Raw genomic sequence first — 7,776 nt, 5'->3', positions numbered from 1 at the left:
GATGTTCACTTACTAATAGGCATTTTATGTTTAATAAAATGTAACTTTAAATAACAATACAAAGTTTAATTTAAATTTAAAAGATTTAAATCACATATCTTAGAAACAATTTTAAAGTCTAGGTTTTATTGACATTCTTTTTATATTCATACTTTCTTTTTTTAAGCTACAATACTTGATAGGTAATATAATAATAATAGATTTTTAATTTAGTAAACTTTATAACATGAGTCAAGTAGTGTTATTGAACAAAATTTGAAAACTCAATAAAACTGTTAGTGTAGCGGCCTACTTTCAAGCAACCATTTATGAGTGTGTTCGGTAGCTCACAGTATAGTAAATAAATCACACGATAATTATTCTTTAAAGTGTTTTGAATTTCAATTAATTAAATTCCTGACCAGCATGATGGTGCTCGCTCTAACTCTTGTAAATTACGTTTGAATATGTCTTAGGCTTTTTTAAGTGTAAGCATTCTTTTGTTCTTGGCTTCAGGTTTATGTATGATGATCCTACTGGATTATGATGTCTGGATACTGTTCTACTCACATTTGAATATGTTAATCTCAACTGTTTTATCTAGGTTTTTTGAAATGGTATTCTTTCGTTGTTGTTGTTTATAGGCCTACAATACATTGCTGTTGTAATATTAACATGCATTATATTTGGATGATGTCTGGTCAATTCCTTATTTATGAAGTGTGTTACTTTGTGTTACTTTCCTTTTATTATTATTTTGCATTTGTAAACCTAACTTACTCAGGCTTAATTACCATCCTCTAATTAAATACTTAAATTTTTTTAGCCAACATAACCCCAATATCTGTAATATATTTTGATATAGGATATATGAGCACAAAGCATAAATATAACTATGTGTTAACTTAACTTATTTTATTTTTATTTTTTGTGCTATTAAATAAATGCAATATAATTTTAATATCCTACATCAATCTAACTGAGAACATCTTTTAAAACACAGCATTTTTTTATTCATTATATTTATTTTCAAAACATTAGATCTTTATTTTAGTTTTATGTTGAATTTTTGTTTATTCAAAAACATTAAAATATTTTTAAAGTATAACAATTTTATCAAGATCTAATTATCTAAAAAATGTTAATTCATAATAACAGTAAACTTGTAAGTAAATAATGTTGTTCTGAAAATTGAGTAATCAATTTAACTGACTTCACATTGTTTGCCGTGCTTTGATGTCTTTCTCTTTTAACAGTATAATTTAACTCATATTTATTTTCATTGTTTTGATTAATGGCCAACCTATTCCTTTGTCATATGTGTTTTATCAATTTTTTTTTTAAGTTGTTTGTAATGGCATTTTATTTGAAAATAGTGTTAATTGAGATATCAAATAAAAACAATTTTATGCTTATTTATGTTGATTATTTCATAACTAAATTTTACGGTATAGTAGTAATTTATTTATTTAATTAAAATAATTAATGTATCATGTAATTTGATTCTAAAATATGACTTAAGTTTTTTACATCAACTAACTTCATTAAAAATATTTTTTTTTTTAAATAAAATGTTAGAAATTTTATATTATTACATGGTAATGAAACAATTAATTATATATACTTCTAAAACTAGTTATTTGTTCTTTGTTTACTACATTTGTATTAACGTTGATATAAAGTGGTTTTTAACTAAGAAAACTAGCTAGTGTTATATGTGTAATATTATTGTATATGATAATTATTGTAAGTTAACCATTTAACTGATACATGGTCATGTTAGCCATGGTTTTATATAATATTGAATAAATGCATTTGAATGAGCCCCTGGCGCGGTCTATTGATTTGTAAGCTCATAGATGTATTTTTTAATGAATATTTTAAATTACACTCCATAAGCATCTTAAATATAAATGTTTGACTGTGTTAGCTAATTTGCATATGTGATAAAAACTTATCACACAAAAGGTATATTTTATGCCTACATATTACAGAGTTTTAGAAACAGTACACTTTCAAGTTTATAACTAAATGTGTAGAAAAAAGAATATTCAACAATTAGTTATAAAATGTATATAATTGATTTTATTTCTATTATGTACTTTAAATGAATTTACTTAACAAATAAGTTATATGCATTTTAAGGTATTAATTGGAAATTATTAATTATGTGGAATATATGTAAATAACCATTTAAAATATAAATTACATTGCTAGAAAAATATTTCATTAAAAAAAAAAAAAATTAAAATTGTTTTACATTGTTAATAAATAGTAAATATATATATTAAATATTATATCATACATATTTATGACATGTTTTATGAAAAAATTTAGTTTTGAAGAGACAAAATTAAAGTTTACTTTTTTTAAAAACATAATGAGCATACTAAGCATAAAATAAAGTTTTTTTGTTGATATTTTTCAATAAAATTAACATCAGACTATAAGTTTTATTTTTTTCTAATAATCACCTACAAAAAGCAATTAATTCTTACAATGTATTTTTGTTAAGGTTTATCATTATCTTAATCAATTATAAGACATATAGTAAAATATCCAAATTTAATAAAATTAATTTTTTTCAGCAGATAACAATGTCTGATAATGCAATATTTAAGCAGTAGTTGAAGAGCTGTTTAGCTCCACTAGTTTATAAAAATTGTCAATCATATCTGTAAAAGTCCTATTTTGGTTTCTTCCCCGCTATTCTTGATCATATCCTTTTTGGTTAAAAGATGCATTTGGTTCATGCGTACATTAAACTTTAAAAGCAAAATAATTAACATTATAGCTTTTTATTTTTTTTATTAGATAAAAACAAAGATTATAACATTTTAATAAATTTAACAATAAACGATAAAATGAAAATTTTAAATAGTTTATTACTTTTCATAGTTACAATATGACAAACTAAAAACAAAAAACATTATATTTCAACTTTTAGTAATAATTAAAACTTAATAAAACATCCGATGGCATGTTTTGTTAAAAATTAAAGCTTAGAACATCAATTATTGAATCATTTTGTTGGGCTTTAAATAAGTGCAACATTTCTGCTTTCCATAGATGAATTTGTTTTTCTACTTCAAGATTAGCTTTTTCTTCTGCATTGTTTTCATTATCAATCATTTTTTTAAATTTATCATAGGTTTCACAGGTGTAGATTTGGGATTGCCAAATGCAATGTTGAAATTTCTGTTAAAAACCTACTATAATGAGATTGTCTTTTAGAAAATTAATTAATAAACATATCTAATTAGAAACATTATATTGCCAAATATTTTATTAGGTCGACATTGATATTAACCACGTTTATTCTCTGAGCTGGGAATATGGTTCTTAAAATTTTTTATAATTCTTTCTACTCTAGATTTTCAAACTTCAAAAAGAGAATAAAAGGCCTTCTTACAAACTAAAGTAATATCTAAACCACTTTTTATTTCATATTTTACAGAACATGTTTTACTTGATCGACTATTATTTCTTTTCCTTTGACAAATAACAGGTTTGACCTTAATTAATCCAGCCAAATATGTATTTTGTTTGTTCGTATCACTTTTATTATTTAATATTACAAATAAATAAATTTTTTTTTCATCCGTTAGGTTAGTAAAACATTTTTGATTACAGTGACAGTCTGGGCTAAGGCTGTTCTAACTAGTACAATTATTTTACGCAAAAAATCATGTATATCTGCATAATCAACATATTTCATATTCTTATTATAATCTTTCACCTATATAGGGCATGTTATGTTAGTGATCCATCTTTTGCTTTTCTCGAGCAACTTGTAAATTGATCAGAATTGTAGTAGGTTAGAGGGAAATTGTATTGCACGATTGTTTTTTCATTTTATTCATGACACTTCCCTCACTATCCCCTATTTTCCATTTGTTTGTCATTCAATTTATTTATAGGATGTCTTATTATCTCTTATAGTTCCACAACTATAAACTTTGTTAAAAAAAAAATCTTCCATGAAATCAAGAGATGTAAAAAATTATTAAAAAAACTGATATTTTCCTTGGATTTTTTTGTAAGTTTACTACTACACCTTTGCCTAATGAACTTTCAGTTGAATTCGTTCTTCCAGTGTATATCTCAAACTCACAAACATACCCAGTTTCATCAGCTTGCACCTAAATTTTGTAGACTCTTTCTATAGGCTTCATTGTACTATGCCCCTCAAATTGTATCATATTTTCATTAATAGATTGAAACTCATTTGGATTCATACATTGCAAAAATGTTTCAGATAGGTAATCAAGGAAAGGCCGTATTTTATATAACTTGTTATAATTTGGTTCAAGTCGTTGGGGTTCCAAGTTATTGTCATTGATGTGGAAATTGGATAAAAACTATTGAAATTTTTTAATGATATAAAAGATGATATGTATTTATCCCTTAGTTGTATATTAACATACCAATAGTCTTTATATGATGAAAGCTTTTTTATACCCATTACAATATTGATAGCCATAAATACTTTCATAGAACCAGTATTGATTGTCTCAAAAGTTTTTTGCTTTTATTGAGCATAATAATTTGTTTGAAACACTAAATGGCCAATTAATTCATTTGTAAAAATGCAATGAAAAAACTTATAGTTTCATTATTATTGTTTAGTATATTTGGTCCTGCTACACCTTGGAAAATCTAAAGCTTAAAAATATAACCATGATTTTCCCAAATCCCTTCTACATTCACTATTCTCTCTGATAAGGGTACACTTGTCTATACAGTAACATTATTTGACTCATATAATAATAGCAAACTATAAATGTTATAATTATGTACATAAAAAATAAATTATTCCCTTCTAAAATTACTTCTTACATAACCAATATCAACTGAATTTGAAAAAAACAATTTAAATTTTGTGTATTTTGTTTTTTTTATGTTTATCATTTGGCAAATTTATTTAAATTTAATTTGTAGGCTTTGATTCATATGATGAAGAAGATGAAGAGTTTACTTGAATATCTTTATCCTAATAAAAATACATGTATAACTTAAGCATCATAAAATTATAATTTAAAAAAAAATTAGATATGAATGTAAAAATAATTATATTAAATACCTCTAAAACAAGCATGTCAAACATGCGGCCCTCAGCTCTTTTTTTTTTGTGGACCGCGACCACCAATATTAATGGACAAGAAAAAAATTAATAATACAATATTAATGCCGTGTCATAACTATCTTAGATTCTTAGAGAATGGTTTGTTCGGTATACATCACTACACTGTCTTATCTTCTGATTAGCTAACCTTTTTTTATTTAGTTGTATCTGCTGTGTCCGTAAACATAAAGAATAAAATTGATAAATGTGTAGGTATATCATACCATACAGAAGTGCTTACTACTTCCGAAGTGGGGCAAAGTTATCTCGGTTTACGATATCGGGTTTGTCTTGTTACAATAGATATCTAGCTCAAACTCTAGTTGTAGGGTATTTTATCTCATCGATTGTTTCGTTCAGAACTCGCTCTACTGTTGTTTTTTTTAAACGACATTTTTTTACAAATTTCTCGTCATTATAAATTTCAAGGTAATTTGCCTTGTATGAAAAGTTTGGCTTTATTGAATGGCAACATCAAAAGCTTTTATGTCGTCTTCATAATCGAAGACATCTTCTTTGCCAAGTAATAATGAATTATGCTTAGCTCTAGACTTAATTATATGTAATATATAATATAATTATGTTTATATAATTATATAAACATGAACATGCCTAATAGTTCGTGCATTTTACATCTGCAACTGATTTTATAGTAATAATTCCTTCAGTTTGTTTGACAGTGGAGTTTGTTATATCTTTCCCAATTACTTCATCTTTTATCAGTTGACTAATTTTTTCTTGGTAAGAAACATTCTATAAATAATGTTTTTATAGTTTGTATAATAATAAACAAGGTCCAAATTGTATGTTAAAATGCACATGACTTTGAAGTTTTAAAATACAATGGCCAACAATATAAAAGGTTTTTTTTTAAAAAGTCACTATATTCTCCGAGGTTTTTGCATTTGAAATGGTTTCATACGGTCTTTGTGTGTTCATAATTTACTTGTTGTACACGTGACTGTTAGTCTACTGTAAAAATCTTTTTTTTTCGCCGGTAAATTTGTTTCTTCGAGCTTGTTCCAACTATCTGTATATTCATAAGAGTATACACCTTAAAGAGTAATGAGCTTGCACGTTTTCAGTAAAAACGTTTTTTGCTGTCTGTCCGAACTTCTCGAACCCGACTGTTAATGCATTTTCTGTAAGTGTTGATACTTGTAGTTTCGATGCCATGAAACGACATAAGTCTAGAATCGTATTGAAAAGTTATTGGTCCCATGTTTTGAAAATGAAATGTATTTTTCTTCGCTGTTTGAAATAACCGAAATAGTTATGGAGTTGTAACCCAACTCGGTTACGATTAAATTTGTATCATAATTTGATAAATGAACATGAAAATATGGTATGAAATTCGGTGTTTGAAGCTTGAGGTTGTAGGTATTACTGAATGTTTGCCTATATTTGCCGGATAAGTGACAGTGGTCTACCACTTAATCGTTTTTGTTGGAAAAATTACATTACTTAAGTTGCATGTATTATTGTCCATAAGTGCTGTTTACTCTTCTTTGGTCATTATGATGGGTTTATTTGTTTTAAGTAAATCTTGAACACTTTTTGCAATCTCTGCATCTTTCTTTGTTTTTTTTTTAAATCGTGTATGTTTTGGTTAATTTTTCAAATATTTTTATTACTGCGATGGGTGTTGGGGACATTAAATCGGAAAAATTGTATTTTTCTTTGATCGAAGTATAATTTTCGGTTACTTGATTTTCACATGAATCCTTTTCTGTAAATCTTCGTCACCGCGTCACCGATCTTGTTGGTTATTTCCACTGCCTTCCGCCTTCTCTTTTTTCTCCGACAGGCCCTCAGACGTGTTGCTCAAGAAAGCTGATATGCTGGGGTAGAGTAGGTAGTTTTTTGACTTCTCTATTATTTGATCTGTTGTTATTGGATTTGGCCACGCAACGTTTGAAATACCCAAACCTCTAAACTTGGTTTCTGTGTTCAAGTACGATGTTCTGTTGCTCACCCACACATATATTTCTTGATCATTCGGCTAGGTTTTGTCACACATCCTTATGACTAACTCGTTTGATGACAGCGGCTTGATGTTTGGATGCTGTGCCCTGCAGCTGTATTTATTAAGAAACTTCATTGGTCTACTCACGCTGACAGGGTGTACTTTAGTAGAGCACAAATAAAATAGTATTAATATTATACAAAAAAGGGTTATCAATAAAAAAAAAAAATGTAAAAAATAAATACATTATCTAATTTTAAGTTAATTTAAGTTAATTATTAAATGTTTATGCATAATTGTAAATAATAATATAAAACCTAATTTAAGTCAACTTAGGTTATATATAAATATTTATCCAAAAAAACAAACAAAAAAATAAAAAAAATAATGGCATAATTTAAGATTAGTATAAGTAAATTAGACCAAATAAGAATAATTACTTGTACATCAATACATTATAATCATTATATGGAAAAAAAAAACTGTAAAAAAATAACCTAAGTTAAGTTATAATTGTTTGTACATTAATACATTGTATGGAAAAAAAAATTGTAAAAAAATAACCTAAGCTAAGTTATAATTGTTTGTATATCAACACATAAAAAAAAAAAAACTGTAAAAATAATATAACCTAAATTAAGTTTATATAAGTTAAGTCATAATAATTGTTTATGCATTATTGTACTATAAATATAAATTTATATAG

At 26.0% G+C, this 7,776-nt stretch overlaps 1 long non-coding RNA gene across 2 annotated transcripts in view; it reads left to right on the top strand.

The window, feature by feature from the left end:
• LOC112602186 overlaps positions 1–7,321 on the top strand; it is a 9,830-nt gene extending 2,509 nt beyond the window's left edge. The window contains exon 4 of one of the 2 annotated variants that reach the window (XR_003115095.1): positions 4,921–7,321. This is a non-coding gene — a long non-coding RNA (uncharacterized LOC112602186). Of the gene's footprint in view, positions 1–623; positions 852–4,920 lie in introns of those variants that run through there. The other variant, XR_003115096.1, reaches the window with a different exon arrangement.
• The last annotated feature ends 455 nt before the right edge of the window (positions 7,322–7,776 follow it).

Source organism: Melanaphis sacchari, unplaced genomic scaffold (genome assembly GCF_002803265.2).
Source record: "Melanaphis sacchari strain LSU unplaced genomic scaffold, SCAv2.0 Contig101_pilon_pilon, whole genome shotgun sequence".
Taxonomy (NCBI): domain Eukaryota; kingdom Metazoa; phylum Arthropoda; class Insecta; order Hemiptera; family Aphididae; genus Melanaphis; species Melanaphis sacchari.
This window is presented reverse-complemented; position numbering and strand designations above follow the sequence as displayed.